Source organism: Cynocephalus volans, chromosome 4, assembly GCF_027409185.1.
Source record: "Cynocephalus volans isolate mCynVol1 chromosome 4, mCynVol1.pri, whole genome shotgun sequence".
In the NCBI taxonomy this organism is placed as follows: domain Eukaryota; kingdom Metazoa; phylum Chordata; class Mammalia; order Dermoptera; family Cynocephalidae; genus Cynocephalus; species Cynocephalus volans.
The window spans coordinates 163,977,784-163,994,633 of record NC_084463.1 but is presented as its reverse complement, the minus strand read 5'-3'; positions in this window follow the sequence as shown (position 1 = coordinate 163,994,633).

Here is a 16,850-nt window from a genome sequence, read left to right as displayed (position 1 = left end):
GTGCCCGCTTGATTTTGAACACCCACGGATGAGTTTCTCCTGTTTTTGACCTACTGTCTACATGCCTGTGTGCCTGGCTTCTTTCACTCAATATTGTGAAGGTAAGATTCACCCACATTGTCGCATGTAGCCATTGATCGTGCAACGTCAAGACTGCTAGTATTCAACTGTGCAAACGCCCCCAGCGTAGTTATTCATTCTGTTGTTGGTGGACATTTGGGCTGTTTCCAATTTGGGGTTATTATAAATAGTGCTGCTATGAACAATTGGTTTTTCTCTGAACACATGTAAGCACATGTGTAGGGTACATACCTAAGAGTAGAATTGCAGGGTCTTAGGTTACATGTAGATTCTGCAAAACAGAGTCCACAGTGGTTGTACCAATTCACAGCCCACGAACACTGTGTGAATAGATGATCCTTATCGCCTCCAACACTTGCTTTTATCTGTCTTTTTTCTTTTTATTTTAACTATTCCAGTGAGTGTACATAATATCTCATCATGGTTTTCATTTTGTTTTCCCTGATGACTAATACAACTGAGCACTTTTTCATAAATATCCCCTTTTGTAAGTGCCTGTTCAAGCTGTTGCCCGTTTTTCTGTCAGCGTGGCTGTTTTTTTAATTAAATAACCTGTGTGGAGCAGTTCTTTATATAGTCTATGTGTTCTAGAGTGTTTGTCAAACAACTGCACTGCAAACAGCTTCCTCCACCCTGTGGCTGCAATTTCACCTTCCTACAGATGTCATTTAATGAACAGAGTTTCTTGATGAACTTAGTGCAGTTTAACTTACAAACATTTCCCTTTAGGATTAGTGCTTCTTGTATCCCTCTTAAAAAATCCTCACCCACTTCGGCATAATGAAAATATTTCCTTACGCTTCTTCTAAAACCTTCACATTTCAATCTGTAATCCACCAGCAATTGAATTTTGTGTGTGCTCTAGGGTAAAGGTCAAGATACATTTTTTTCCTTAAGGATACCCAGTTGACTCAAACCCACTTATTGGAAAAGCCCTGTGGGGCGCCCTTGTCGTGGATGTGACCCTGTGTCTGTGGGTCTCTGTCCCGTTGTGGACGTGGCTCCCTGCGTCGACACTACCCCTTTGCATCACTACTGCCTAAGATCGTTCTGGACTTCTGCCATCAGCCCTCTGCTTTTGTTCCTCTTCTTCAAGACAGCTCAACTATTCTTGGACCTTTGCAATTTCCCAAGAAGTTTGGAATCCGCTTGTTAATGTCCAACAAGAGGGACTTTGCCAGGAAAACATGGGAGTCAAGCAAAGCGTATTCCAGGAAGAGGAAATCACTTCATTCCGTCATTTTTCCATTTAGCACCTCCTTTGTTCTAGACACTGGGAAGCCAGAGCTGAGGAGACCAGCATCACGCAGCAGCCCTGGGAGGTAGGTCCTGCAACTATCCATGTTTTACTGATGAGGAATTTATGGCCTGAGGGAAAAAGTTACTAACCCAAGATCACAGAGCAGGTGCAGGGTGAATGTACACCAAGCGTATCTGGGACTAATGCCCATTCATTCATTCATTCATTCCCTCAGTCATTTATTTATCCATGCAACATTCCACGAATATTAACTAAGCACCTACTATGTGTCAGGTACTGTGCTTAGTGCTGGGGCTGCCACAATTCTTGCCCCTAATGCCCTACATCTGCCCAAGCTGCCTACAGGATAGACAGAAGCTTGCAAAATGGAGAAAGGAAGACTTTTCAGGACGAAGGAATAGCATGTGCAAAGGCCTAGGGGCTTGAGAGCACCTGGTGTGTTTGGGGATCACAACTGAGTCCTTCTGACCTGAGCAAAGGAAAGAGGAAACTGTTGGTAGTGGAAGGTTCAATCCAGGGCGAGGAGCTGAGCTCTGTCCTGGTGATACCAGAGGCAGGTGGCAGCCCCACGGAGGGACATGAGACCCGAAGGAAGTGGGCAAGGTGAGAGGGCAGAGAGAGGTCAGCCCTGTCCTGTTGGAGGTGACAGTAGTCTGCACTAGACAGCAGGTGAGGGACTGGAGAGAGACCACAGAGGCACAGCCAGCATGATGCAGAGTGGATGGGGGCCGGGGCTGGGAAGCAGGGAGTGGGGTGCAGGGAGCAGAGAAGAACTAGGGGTTGGAGGTGAAGAGGCAGAAACAGGCTTCCCAGACCCCTTAAAGGCCAGGCTCAGAGGATGGCATGCAGCCTGGTCTTCAGAGTAAGGCAGGCTGCTGTGGTCAGACCCCTGGGCATCAGAGCCCAGTCAGCACAGAGGGGTGGCAGGGAAGGTCTCTGTGCTGGGGTGGGGGGTGGGGTCAGTGATCCTCCCAGGCACCTCTGTCTGAGGTCCTGGGCCTCAGCACAGGCTCCCGCACACACTGCATCTTGATGATTGAATGAAGGAATGAATGAATGAATGAGTGGAGTGAGACCCTCTATTCACAAGCACTAAGCCACCATCATTTCCACAGCACTTTCTCTTACTTCATTTCTTCCCCTGATAGTCCTGGGGAAAAGGAGGCTCAGAGGGAGGGCCGACAATCCACGGCCCACGGCTAGGACCCTGCCTTGTGGCTGCCCGGCCTGCCTTTGCCCACCCTGTCCCACGTGGCTGTCGCGAATGGACTGCTTCCTGAGTGGGGCTGTTCCTGCTGGTGACAAGGTGCCGAGTCAGCCCTTGGTCCTCCCTGGGATCCAGGCCCCCCACTGGGCTGCCATGCCAGACAAGACCGGATGGGTGCTCACTCTGGGGTCGGCAAGCATGGTGGGGAGCCCCTGCCCTGCCTCTGCCCACCACCCTCCTATTTGGAGCTGTGGGAGCCAAGACGCAGGGAGGGAGCGGCCAGCCCCGGGGCCCAGCTCCTCCTCCTCCCAGCTCCCTGGGCAGGGCCTGCTTGGAAGGGCACGTGTGGCTGAGATTCCTCCTCATCTTGGAACCAGGGCACCACCTGTTCATGGCACACCGGGCCGCACATTACCTGGCTGGTGCTGCCTGGCGCCTCCCCCTGCCTGGGTGGCAGAGCTTTCCTTCCTTTGAAGGGACTTGTCTGCTCCACAACACAATCGCTCTGATTACACACCAGGAAGTGCATGAATAAGGGACAGGAAAAAAGGAACATCGAGTCTTTCCTGGTGAAAACGCAGGTTCGTTTCAGCTTCCACGTCGGGGCATCTATGCCTGTTGCCAACACAAGAAACTTAGAGCTAAGCAGGTCCTGGTGAGGGGCTCTGTCCTGATGTGTCCCCTCCGGAGCCCATGGCTGATAGACTCTGCTCAGGGGGTGCTCTGGCCGGGTCGCCACCCTCAGGCCCTCCAGCAGAAGGGTACAGGGCGGGGCTGCTGGTGCCCTGGCCTCAGACCCTGAGCTCCAGCAGTGCTGCACCTGTCCAGGGGGCTTTAGGAGAATCTGCACTGGCCTGTGTGTGCCTCAGTTTCCCCTCTGCAAGCTGGAGTCTCCGGAGCACCCACATGTCATGGTTGGCGTTGTTTCCATGGAATAGTTAGAATGACGCGTGGGAAACCCCTTCCACAATGCCAGGCTGCTAGCTTGTTACTGGGGTATTAACCCCCAGAGCTCTCCACAGAACCCCCACCCCTCCCTGTCAGGGGTGCTCTGGGGGGACAGACTGGAAGCCTCAGCTCGGCTCAGCCTGAACTGTCCCCAGAGGGCCTGGCCCTAAAGAAGCCGCTGTCGGTGGCTCAGACAAATAGAAATCTCCCTTACTAACCACACAGGGCCAAGCGCCCCAAGACCTGTGGGTGAGGAATCCAGGGCCCCACTAGAACTTCTCGTGGCGGGAGAGGAGGAGGGTGCGTGGGGGCCCTGTGATGAGACCTGGGAACACATCGCTCTGACCCCTTCTTGCCATCTGTCCTTGACTCCCTCCTCACAGCCTGGGGCCTCCAGGAGGCTGCAGGAGGGCCTGGGCACAGGACACAGAGCAACCCCCAGGTCACTTTTCCAGTGAAGACTTTTCCAAACGAGAAGCCACAGGACTCCGGTCCCTTAGCCCTTCCAGCAGGCAGGACGCCAGGGTGGGGGAGGTGCGTCACTTTTTGAGGGTTGTCGGAATGCTGGGGGCCCAAGTACTGGCTCCTTCTCCCGAGCTGTGGGTGGGATTGTCCCGCCCTTCCCTCCCCTGGCTCTGCCACCTGAGGCAGGTCACTTCACTTCTGGGAGTGGGGGTCTGTCTCCTCATCTGTGAATTACAGAGGTCGGTTTGGGAAGCAGCCTCTGAGGTGGTGACAGTCTAGGATGGGTCCTCAGGTCAACACTGTGGGAGGGAAGGGACAGCGGCAGCTTCGAGAAGGGAGCAGTCAGGATGTGATGCCACCATGACGGCCCAAAGGGCTTCTGAAGCTGGGATGACCTGTAGGTGCCCAAGTTGGGCAGAGGAGGGCAGGTGCTTTTTGTTCCTCTTGTGTCTATACTCATTGAATGCACCTGTCCCAAGAAAGGGTGGTGCCCAGATGAGGGGACCTTTGGCAGCTGAGGGGAGGCTGGCAGCCCAGGGCTGTGCTTTCCACTGGCCACCCTGGGGCTCCTTCAAGCCACAGTTCCAGGTCACTTGTGATGTGTCCGGTGGGTCTGAAGGGTCGTGGCGCATTGCCACACCTCCTTGCTGTAAGGTGGGTCCCTTGGTCTGACACGAGGCTCTGTGGGGTCCCAGGCTGGTGGACCAAACCCTTGGAGATGCTGACCAAAGCCCGGGGTCAGAAAGGCAAGCTAAGACCTGGACTGTGTCAATTCCAGTCGAGGCGGATCTCTGATCTTTCTAGAGTTAAACATAGTTGACGGGCTACCAGGTGGCTCATTGTACATTTGGCAGAGGCAGTAGCCAGGTCAGCCTAGGTAAATGGAAGCCCACGCCTGACGCCTTCAGAGCCTTCGTCCCTGACACCCTGGCTACCCCCTTCAACGACGCATGGTGGCTATGGCAGAGACTGGCTGACGTCGACTGGCTGGGCATTTTGCCCGCCTGATTGTGCGGTGCCCGTCTGGTGGTGGCGGGAGCTCGCCTGCACTGCAGAGACCGCCACGCTCCACTCCCGCTCCTCGATGTCCATGCACCTGTCTCTGCCCCCGGCCCCCCTCATCTTCCACTCTTTCTCCTTCTGGGCCCCCGGTGAGCTGGCTGAGTGACACACGGCTGTCTCTCAGTCCCCGTGTTTTGACCTCAGGATGCTTCTTGTGGCCGGCCAGGTGCATCGCTTAAAGCTCCGCCCGTCCGGAGGGTCTTCTGTCTTTTGAGGTCATCCCTGAGTGAGGCCGTAGTTCAGCAGCAGTCCGTCTCCAGGCCATGCTCACCGTCAGAGAACCAAACAGCCTGGGCTTTTCCTCCCCTGTCATCTGGCCCCGGGAGCTTCCCTATGTCTGTGAGCGTGAGCTGAGGGAGGGGCACTGGGGCCGTGGTGGTGAGTGTCGTGGGGGTCAGGGATACCTGCTCATGCCCTCTGGTCCTCCTGTGTTTGATTCCAGATGACCAATCTCTCGTGATGCATTCTTGCTGGCTGCACCCAACTTTGTGACATGGTGGGTCTGATAGAACCCAACTCAGGTCACAGTGTCCCCAGTCCCAGGAGAGGGAGGGGACTGGAAAGAGGATTTGGGTGGTTAATGAGGCCCTGACCCCCAGGAAGGGGAAGATGGGGCAGTCGCTGGCTCTCAGGACTGTGTGTTTGTATCTAGGTGCCAAGTCCTCAAATCATTCATTCACCTAATAGCACCTGATGCCACTCTATGACAGGGCTGAGCAGGCTCTGGGACACAGAGAAAAGTCCCGCCTAGTCCCTGCCCATGACGAGTGACAGACAGTGAGAGACACAGGGTGATAACATCTTATGAAAAGGGAAATCCAAGGACTGAAGCCTCTGGGCACATTCAACTTACTGACGACTCAAGTTCCCTCCCAAGGTCAAGGACTGAAAGGCTCCCTGGAGGAAGGGGTGGGCCTCCTGAAACCCTGCTGAGCAATCCGTTCTAGAAGGATTACAGATTACAACTGCCATTTGCTGGGCTGAAACATTTGTGCCATTTCCTGGTTTCATCCTCACGACAACTCTGCCCCATGGGTATATTATATCCACGTTCCAGCTAAGGAATGTGACGTTCAGAACTCAAGGTTATCCACTGCCAGAGCTGGGACTCAAACCCAGGTCCATTTGCCCTGAAGCCCTTAACCTGCCGTGCTTTGGGGGGCTGCTCACCATATACCCCTAGCTCTCATCTCTAAGACCTGGCCAGATGCACTTCCCCATCCCTTTGGTTTTGGGAGGGGTTGTGTGACTAGATCTGACCAATGAGGGGCAAGCAGAAGTGATACACATTCATTCCTTCCTGGAGCACTTAATTGCCAGCCCAAGGTTTCCCAGAGCTCTCTCTTGCTCTCTGCAAGCTTGGGAAAGTGGCTGTTTGGTCAGCAGAGGTCCCCACAGGTCCATGAGGAACATGCTGTGTGAATGAGAAACCAGCCTCTGCTGCTTTGAGCTGCCAAGATTTGGTGTCACTTGTTACACGGCACAACCCACTCTATCCTGACTGGTACATGACCCAACTCAGTTCTGCTAGGCCACGGGCCCTGGTGAGCTCAGGGTGTGAGTCTGAGTGTCTGCTTGCTGGGAAGCAGAGCCCGGAGGCTTGGAGATGAACCAAGGGAAATGCCTGTGCTGGGTGGGCGTTACTCGTCTCATGATTTGATGACAAACCTGGACCGTTCTGCAATTCCCGTCATTGGCCTTTAGTATCACACGCTTGTCCTTCTCCTCGAGCTCCCTCCTTTCTTCTGTTATGTCTTCCTTCCCAACATGTGCAGGGAGTGGCTGCTGGAGACTGCTCCGTGGCCCTGGCCCAAGCCCAGCAGCTCTACTCCAAGATGCTCGAGCCATCGGGTAGGTTGAGCCTCTGGAAGTGCATGGCAGTTAAGGAGCTCACTCTGAACAAAGCGCCCTGAGCCCTCAGTGGGTAGTAGTGGGCAGTCATGAGCACACCTCCTGTTTGTCCTGGGCAGTGGGCCTCTGCCTCCCAGGCTGGACCCTCTGGCAGCTGCCATCACCACAAATCCAGTGGCAGGCCCTCCCCTCCATCGACTCTTCCTTACGCAGCACCAACGTTGAGTCCTTTCTACTCTGGACTCTTTTAGGACGAACCTTAGGAGCTCAGAATGAATAAAGCACTCCATGCCAGTTCATCTCTGAGACCACCCGCAGGCGCCTGCAGGATTTGCGTCTGCTTGGTGCAAGTGAGTCTGGTAGTGGTTTTAGATGGGGATCATCTAAAGCAGCCACCTCCGCCCCATAGGGCAACGGCTTGAGCTTGTGGTTGCTGGGACCCTAAGCCCTGTGGCTGTTTACAAGCTCCAGATTCCAAGATGGCAGCTGAGTGTCTATGACTCTGGCACCAGCTGTCCCTTGCTGGGTGGCTCTCACTGGGGTCTAAAGCCTGGTGCCTTCAGGCCAGGACCCACCAGTGGTGAGAAACTCCAGGCATCCTGACTAGCCCTTACACCCCTGGCCTGACCAGCCACTGGGATGAACTTGGCTGTGCAAAGCCTCCCTGCTCCTCCTGGGGGCCCTGATTCCCGCTGGAGGGAGTGGTCTGGTTCTCCTGGCTCTGAGAAGGTTGCTTTCAGAGCCAAGGAAGTCACAAGACTGGGAAGGTGCCCCAGGAATGTGTCCAGGGTCTGTCCAGTCTTCCCAGACCTCACCCCAGTGAGCGGCCACGCTGGGCGGGCCCCAGGGTAGGGCAGAGGCCAAAGCCTTGTCTGCAGGCCTGAGTGTGGTCTGTCTCCCTGGTTGACCAAGGTTGGTCCCCACACAGCCATGAGTTCCAGGCAGAGCCACCCAGGGCCCCTTCCTGGGCTCTTGAAAGACAAACAAACAGTCCAAGTGATGGAAACATCTCTTACTCTCCAAGTTCAGACAGACAGGCCAGGACAGAGAGACCCCAAACAGGGCCGCCTCAGCAGCGAACAAGCTGCAGGCTGTGTGCAGGGAGCTGGCCAGACGCTCCCCGGCCGCCAGGAAGCTGGCAGAGACAGATGGCATCTGTGCTCAGTGGAGCAGGGCAGGCAGCAGAGGCCTCCTCAGCAGCCCCCACCCCCCCCCCCCGGCCGGCCCTGCAGAGGCCCCTGGGCCTCCACACCAGCACGGGAGGAGAGCCAGGAGAGGGAGACCTGCCCCACCCCGTCTGCCCTGTGACCCAGCCAGGTCCCTGTCCTCTCAGAGTCGGGGTCCTCATTGTGCAGGTAGCAGTGGGTGGTTGACGGCAGATGAATGGCCAGGTCACCCCACACAGGCCTCCCTGGCGCGGGGAAGGAGACGTAGGCAGGTTCTAGTTAGAACCCGGCCTCGACATCTGGGTCCTGGCAGAACAGCAATAGCTATAATGACAGCTGATATCAGCACTTGCGTGTCCAGCATACTTCTCAGGGCTTTTCCTGCCTTACCATCTCACTGACTCCTCCACACCAATGATGCCTTAGGCCCAATAAGTATCCCCATTTTAGAGATGTGGAAACTGAGACCCAACCACAGCTCCAGGCAGGGACAGAGAGAAATTGGGTCTCTGGCCCTGGCTCTGCTCCACTGCGATGCCCTGGCCGAATCCTTTCAGGCATAGCTATACCCAGGGAGCTTGGTTATTTCTCGGCACCATGTTTTAAGAGGAAGGAAAAAGAGCTTTATACAAAGTTAGAAGGGAACCTGTTTATTGAGCACCTACTGTATACTGATCAAAGATTCTTCTCCTTCTGAGCCAGCACCACCTCCAGCATCACCACTAAATTTATTAGCGTCAGTGTCATCACCAGCATCAGCACCAGCATCGCCAGCAGCATCAGCACCAGAAGCAGCATCACCATCATCGTCATCATCACCAGCATCACCAGCATCATCATCACCAGCATCACCAGCAGCAGCAGCAGCATCACCAGCATCTCCTGACCAGCATCACCAGCATCATGATCACCAGTATCACCAGCATCACCAGCATCTCCTGACCAGCCTCGCTCTCATCCCGTCTCATGTTTACTGGGGACCTACTGTGTGCAGGATGTGAATCATGTGCTTTCTGAGCATGGTCCCATTTCATCTTCTCAGCAATGCTGTTGGGGACTGATTTTGGTTTAGTTTTTACAGACAAAACAAAAGAGGCTAGAAGCTCATCACTATGTCTGTCTGACTTTAAAGTGATGGGAGGAAAGGATGAGAAGTGAAGGGCAGGGGTGAGAAGAATGCAGATTAAGGGGGTAGGTGTCGGCTTGGGAGGGCGGTCCCTTAGTCATGGCCTTGTCGCACAGCGACCAGCAGGTGTGGTGAAGCCAAGCTTTGAATTGGACGAGGACTGAACACCAAACCCCGGGGATGCTGTGGACCTTGTCATACTCTCTACCAAGCTGTGAGATCCTCAATGGGTTTGAGTTTCTCACCCCTGTGTCCAGGGCTCAGCCCGGTGCCTGTGTGCAGAGGACACAGGCCCTGCTGGGATGGAAGGATGAAAGGGTTTGTGCCACCAGCCCTTGCAGTGGGAGCTCTTGCCAGGCTCGTGTCCCTGAAAGCTCAGGTGTGGGCAGATGCAATGTGGGCTTTGGCTGGCTCAGGGGTCTTTAAGGCTGCAGGGCCCACAATCTCAGACCTCAGGGCTGGGGGACCCAGGGCAGGGCAATCCCAGTCCAGGCTGCATGGGGTCATGGCTCATGGGGAGCAGACAGGGAGGGACAGGCTGTGGTGTGAGTGTCCAAGAGGGAGGGAACGTGGCCATCTCAGCCTCCAGAGTTGCCTGGCCTGGGGCTCTGCACACAGTAGGTGCTCAATAGTGTGTGTCAGGGAAGCTGGACTTCACTTATCATTGTCTAGAAATCCATTGAGCTCGGTCTTGTCCCTGGGAGCCCCAGTAGGGAGGTAGGAGCCCACAGTGGAGAGAAGCAAAGCCCCTTAATCTCCAAGGAGAATCAAACTGGGGGTAGGGTGAGGGGCGCCTGAGTCAGGCAGCCCTGGGAGTACCAGCCCTGGGAAGTTGGGGTCCATGCAGTCCCTGCCAGGGCAGGTGTAAGGAGTCAGGGCATTCGTCCCACGAAACAAGGGGCTGAACAGAAATAAGCAGACATTATTCTGGAAACAGCCCCAACTCCCTCCCCTGCTTGCAGTCTCCCAAGGCTCCCCGTCCCTGTCCTGGCACTTGAAGGCTGCTGTAGGCTGATACCCATATATGCCTTCTCCTTTCTCCCCCACCATTCCTAGCAGGGTGACCAACTTGTCCAGCTTGCCCAGAACTTCCCCAGTTTTAGCACCAAAAGTCCCACATCCTGGGAATCCCTTCAGTTCCCACAAACCAGACTGGCCTGCCACCCCAGTCTTACAGTGTGTGTGATGCTGCGCTCAGGACCTGCTGAAGGGTGCAGAGCACTTTTCTCCCACACCAAGTTGCCCACCCCTCATGGCATTGATATCCGAGTTCTCTGTTTTTAATGCAAGTAGATTTGTACCCAAACGGAGAAGTCCATCCTCAGCTTGGACGCCAAATGGGAAGTTGCTCGTCATTGCAGACAGAGCTAAGCACAGCACCCCCCAGGACTGTGCAGGGGTGTGCAGGGTGCATGCTAGCATGGGCAGGGTGGGGAGCTGTTGGTAGTGGGGGCATGTGCTTTGTCTCTGGCCCTGCCCTCTCCTATCCTCAGACCTGCCCCACCATGGAAGTCATTTCTGACCTTGCCCTGTCCCTCGGGGCTGCCAGCCCCCTCCCAGCCCTGCTGTCTGTCTGCTCCACAGGGCAAAAGTGAGGACCTATGGACTCATTGCTATCTCCTCCCTCCCAGACAGTGGGAGCAGGAGCCTCCTGGAACATTTCAGACGTGGAGCCAAGAAGATAGTGACAATGACATCAGCAGCTTGCACCCATTCAGGGCTTGGAGTCCCTGGACCCATTAGACGTTCACAGCAGCCTGGGACATGGGCGCAGGTAGGAGCGGAGCCAGGGTGAGAGGGCTTCCCGAGGTAACACAGCTCATCAAGGGAGCACTGCAAGTTGAACCCAGGGCTTTCTTTTTGCAGTTTTTATTTTGATATCATTTTACATTTACAGAAAACTTACAAGGATGGTGCCAAAAACTCCTGCGTCCCTTCCCCAGAACCCCAGTAGTTCACACCGTCCCTGTGCACCACCACTTTCTCTGTATATACATACACATGCGTATGCTGTTTATCTCTCTCTGCACATGTCTCCACACAGACACACACACATGCATACACAGACATGTGCACATATGCACACACACGCACACATGCATGCACATGCATACATGCATGTGCACACCCATGCACATGCAGACACACAGGTGTACACATGCACCACACACATACATGCACTTGCACAAATGTGCACACACGCATGTATGACACACACGTGTATGCGTGCACACATGTATGTGTGCATGGTGCATGTGTGTGCACATGCATACACACGTACACAAATGCATGTGCACACATGCACAACGCTCATGCATGCACAATGCACACACATGCATATACTCATGTGCACACATGCATGCATGAACACACGCATGTGCGTGCACACGCTCATGCACATGCATGCATGTGTACACATTCACACATACACATGCATGCACACATGCACACACACGCACATGCAAGTTTTTCCTCTGACCCATTTGATACTGAGTTGGAGACATGCTACTCCCCTTGTCCCCTGGACGCTGAGGTGTGCATCTCTAAGAGCGAGGACCAGGACAAACATTGCAATTGAGGCAGTTTGGATGGATACACACTGTTATCTACCCACAGACCAGGCTCCAGTGTCTTCACTTGTGCCCATATAGTTCTCTGCAGCTACCTTCCTGCCTGCCAGGATCCCAGTGGCGTTCAGCGGTCACATCTTCCTAGCCTACTGAGTCTGGACCAGTCCTCAGCTGCCTTCTGCCTTTGCATGACCCTGACATTTCTGAAGAACATGGGTAGGGGTTACTTTGAGAGTGCCCTTCACTGGGGAGCCTGGCTTCTCAGCACACCCAGAACACCCGCTGCCCCCCTCCTTGCCACTACACGCTGCAGCTGCTTTCTGCCCAGGGGCCTGGCTATGATGGTGAGGCTTCCTTTTCCTCCCAGGGCTTTCGGGGGCCAATCATGACCACCCTGAGATTCATGAGCACTAATGTGTGTCGGGTCCTCTGAGGGCAGCACACACATATGTAACGCCATCCACACTGGAATCAGAAGATGGGGTAATGTTCCCCACACCGGAAAGACCCAGAGCAGCAGGGTCCCATGCCAGAAGTGTGGAGTCAGGTTTCAAACCCAGATCTGTGAACCTCCAAATGCTGTCCTCAAGGGTGGTCCCTGGGCAGTCCCAGGCAGGGCCTTGACTGTGCCCTGGGAGCCCTTGTACCCCCTTCCCTGGATCTTACCAGAAGGAGATGCTCAAATGCCACCCAAGCCCTGCAGGCACCCACCTGAGGCCCATTTGGTACCACCCCCCAAAACTACCCCAAGGTCCTCAAGGCCATCCCAGGTAGGGCCCGCAGAGGGTTTTGGGCTCAAAGCTGCTGAGAGAAGGGGCTGGGCTCAGCACAGAGCCCAGCACCCCTCCAGGAAGGGCAGGAGAGTCTCTAAACTGGGTCACTGTGACCCCAAGATTAGACCCAGGCCTCCTCTGATTTGACACTTGGCAGCTGTGTGGCTGTTGGCTGAGTCCTGTCACCTCATCTGCCCAGTGGGGTGATGATAGAAGTGACTTTCCTCATAGGCTGCTCTAAGGTTCATTCATTCATTCATACATTTATGCATTCAGCAGATAATTACAGGGAAGTACCTGCTGAGCTGGGAAGGACAGGAGGGATCCGGGCCCTTGAGAACTTATGTTCTGGTGGGGGAATCTGCACAGAATCAGAGGGTGGGAGTGGTGGGTCTGGGGAGACTGTGGGTCAGGGGAGGCTTGTTCCAGGGGCTGGCATTGGAGTCCAGACCAAAGAGACAGGTAGGAGTAACTGTGTGAAGGCCTGGGGATGAGCATTCCAGGAAGAGGAAGAAAATTTGGCCAGTGGAGGTGGGGGAGCAGCTGTAGTGACTTCAGGGAACTGGCGTCAGGGGTGTGTGGAGGTGACTGCCCCACACAACAGGGGACCCCCCGATGCCAGCCCCATCTCCACGCAGCCTCTGTGCAGCAGCCCCCTAGCTTCGGGCGGGGGGCCAGGGCAGTGGGTACTGTGTGAACTTCACCATGAGGATGGTCTGAGTCCTATTTGCACAGACTGGTTTTAATATATAAACTGGACCCTTAATCAGGGCTTCTCATCACATGTGGGAAAAATGAAATCCAAAGCACACGGCCCACGAGACCCAATATCAGCCTGTCCTAACATTTGCGGGGTGCAGCACAATCCCAGAGGAGGCCTCGGAGCATGTGGCCTAACTAGTCATGAGCTACAACTAGTTGAAAGTCATAGATCGAGCCACATCTGTCAGATAGATTATGTTCTCTCCTCTCTAGGCAACATGCCTCATCACCACTTGGAGGGCCTGGTTCAAGTTTAGAATTCTTGGACTCTTCGTCTGTACCTTCCACAAACAGCCACCTCTGGACCACCCCTTCCACGCCGGGCACACATCAGCATTGAGAGGACTGACCTGAGGGGGCAGCCTGAACAGGCCCCGGGGCAGGCGTGGGCAGCAGGGCAGGTCCCTGGGTGCTCAGAGCTCAGGCTCCCACTGCCCCTGTGACCTTGGAATGCCTCGCTCTGTGTGGAGGAACATGGCCCGGGGAGAACCAGATTGGGGCCCTCTAAAGTGGGGTTCGAGGGAGGAGCTGTGTGATCTGCACCCTGGCTACCTTTCTAGTGTTTCCCAGTATGCATCCATGCCACCAAATTCCCCAGACACCCCTGTGCTGTCCCTCTAACACCCCACCCCACCCCCCGCTGCCCACCTCTGGGATGCCTCTCCTGGTACCTTCACACCTGTCTCTCCTTCCTGCGTGCACTTGGAATCACGGCCCCCCAATATACCCACATCCTAGTCCCCAGGACCTATAAATATGTGACCTGCATGGCAAAGGGACTTTGCAGATGTGATGAAGTTAAGGACCTTGGGATGGGGAGATTATTCTGAATTATTGGGGTGGGCCCCATGTCATTTCAAGCATCCTTTAAGAGGGAGGCAGGAGGGTCAGAGTCAGAAAAAAGATGTGACCGCAGAAGCAGAGGTGGGGGGTGGGGTAGGGGGAGAGACAGGGAGATACCGCACTGCTGCCTTTGAAGACGGAGAAAGAAACTGCATCCAAAGAGCGCAGGTGGCGCCTAGAAGCTGCAAGAGGCAGGGACGTGAACTCTCCCCAGAGCCCCCAGAAGGAACACAGCCCTGCCAGCACCTTCACCTTAGCCCATGGGAACTCATTTCAGACTTCTGCCCTCCAGAACTGTCTATTGCTTTAAGCCACCAAGTTTGTGGTCCTTTGTTACAGCAGCTGCAGGAAACTCATACGCTGTGTTTTGGGCTCCTGCTCATAGGACGCCTCCTCCAAGCCAGCCCCTGACAAGAGCCCAGCTCAAAGGAGCATCCATCCTGCATCTCCCCCTCAAGGGGAGGTCTTCAGAGCACTTACCTCCCGGGGACTTTATTTCCCTACTACTTACCAAGGCCTATGTTACTTGCCAGGAGGGAATCTCCATGGGACAGGGACCTTGTCTCCGGCTTGCTGCTGTGTCCGCTGTGCTCACGGGGCTCTCAGAGTCCTTGGGTGGGTGGGCGCCCAGCGCTGCAGCCATGCCTCCCTCCTCCCCCGTCGTGGGCCCCTGAGTGGACTCCCGGGGTGGGGATGCAGGCCACGCAGGAACCAGCAGGGACAGGTCCTGTTCAGGCCTGTGGCTGGTGTGGCCGCCGCCTCCGCCCCCCCCTCTGCCCCGCCGGCTCCGCTCCCCTCTTCCTCTTCCCTTTTCTCCATGGATCCCACTGGGCCCAGGGACTGTATTTGCCTCAGCTCAGGGCCTCTCCTCGGAAGCCTGCTCCACGGCCCCAGGAGGACAGGGCCACCTTCAAACTGCCAGAGACCTGCCTTCCCCTGCGGAGCCTCCGCCCGGCTGTTTACACGGGCGCAGCGGGCGCTCTGGAACCAGCTCAGGGAATGAGGGTGAGAGAATGGAAGTTTTTCCAGGAGGAAGGGCTTTGGCTGGGGAGTCAGGCCGCTGGGGCCAGCCTCGCTTCTGCTTGTGACGCTCTCTGTGGCCGTGCGCACGTCCCTTCCACACAAGGCCACATGCTCAGCCCCTCTCCCTCGACGGCGGGCCCGAGTCCTTCCCGCGTGAGCCTGGGAGTTGCAGACCCTCCTCTGGGCGTGGGGTGGGAGGGGATGGAGGGCCCAGAGCAGGGGGCGGCCCGGCAGGAGCCAGGGCCCAGCTGGGAGTCTGGGCTGTGCTGGGGGCTTGGTAGGGGCCGAGTACAACAGCCCAGAAATGTGGGTCTGAGGATTTCAAGCAAAATCCCTTTTCCCGCTTTGGTTCTGAAACAGGGCAGAGAGCCCTCCCCCGACTCCTCGCGCCCTCTTCTATGTTGCTTTTATGTCTGAAGAAACGTCCTCACTGGGTCACCGTCCAGACCAGGCCCTCGGAGCAGCCCCCTTCTCCCTGAGTGAGTCGAAAACAAGAAGGGCCCCCACGCTGACCCCACTCATGGGGAGCCGGGAGCAGGGCAGAGCCAGGGCTTGGTGCCTAGTGCTGTGGCTCCTGGTGGGTCCAGCTGCCCCTTTGAGCCCAGCCTGGCAGGTGGACAGCACCTGGGGAATGTCACTGGGGACAGGGGAGGGGCCAGTGCATGCAGGTCCCAGGCCTCAGAGGACGCCCACACCTAAGGACAGCTGTCCACATCCAGGTTGCCCAGCCTGGGGTACGGAGGCAGAAGCCCGATGCCCCAGGATGCTCACCTGCCATGCTCTCTCACACCTGCTGGGCTGAGGGACTCACGCCCTTACCTGTACCTGTCCCCCCTCAGATGATGTGAGGACAAGGGAGCTTTCCTTGGCATTGAACATAGACCCCTCCCCACCCCTGTCCAGGGCTAAACTCAGCTTCTTCTGGAATGTGAGTCTGTGGGCAGACCCCTGCCAGCGTGGGGGGTGGCCTCTGGACCCCCAGAGTGGCAGGCCCATTCTCCCTCCAGCACAGCAGGGGCCTGCCTGACAAGGTCACACTGTGAGTCCTGACAGTGCCTGACTGCCCCTCAGTCTCAATCTGGGGTCACCCTGAGCCACCACCTCTCCCAAGGGTCTCTGGGAAAAGGCCCAGGCCATGGGAGGCCCCGTGGGCCCAGGGAGAGCCCCCACCCTTTCCGCATGGCCTCTGCAGGACATTACCTCATCCCTCATGGGGCAGCTCGGCCCCAGGCCAACAGATTGTGCTGGGAATGTATTTCCTGCTCCTCCAGCCCCACTGGACCAGGAGCACAGAGCGGCTGTCGAGAGACAGCAGCCCCCTGGGGTCCCAGGGCCTCAGCATCCCAGTGCCATCCTGGATGGCCAGGGGGTGGGGCAGGGCTCTGGCCTGCCCCAGCAGCGAGCCAAGGACAGGAGTGAAATGGGCCTCTGGCTGAGCTGCGGCATCTGCAGGAAACAGACGCACCCAGAGGAAGAGGGCGGTGGGATGAGCAACAGGCCGGCCGCGTGGAAGTTGCGCCCCCACCCACCCCCTGCACAGCGTGTGTCCAGCGGGGGGGGGGCTGGGGAGGAGACTCGGTGGCCTGAGGTGCCCTTTCCTGGGCACGGAGAGGCTGCTAGGAGGAGGCCTGGCTCCCTCCACAGGGCCTGGGTCTCCGCTGAGCAAACACGTGACAGCTAGAGTTTCCATCCTTCCGGGGCACAGTGGTCAC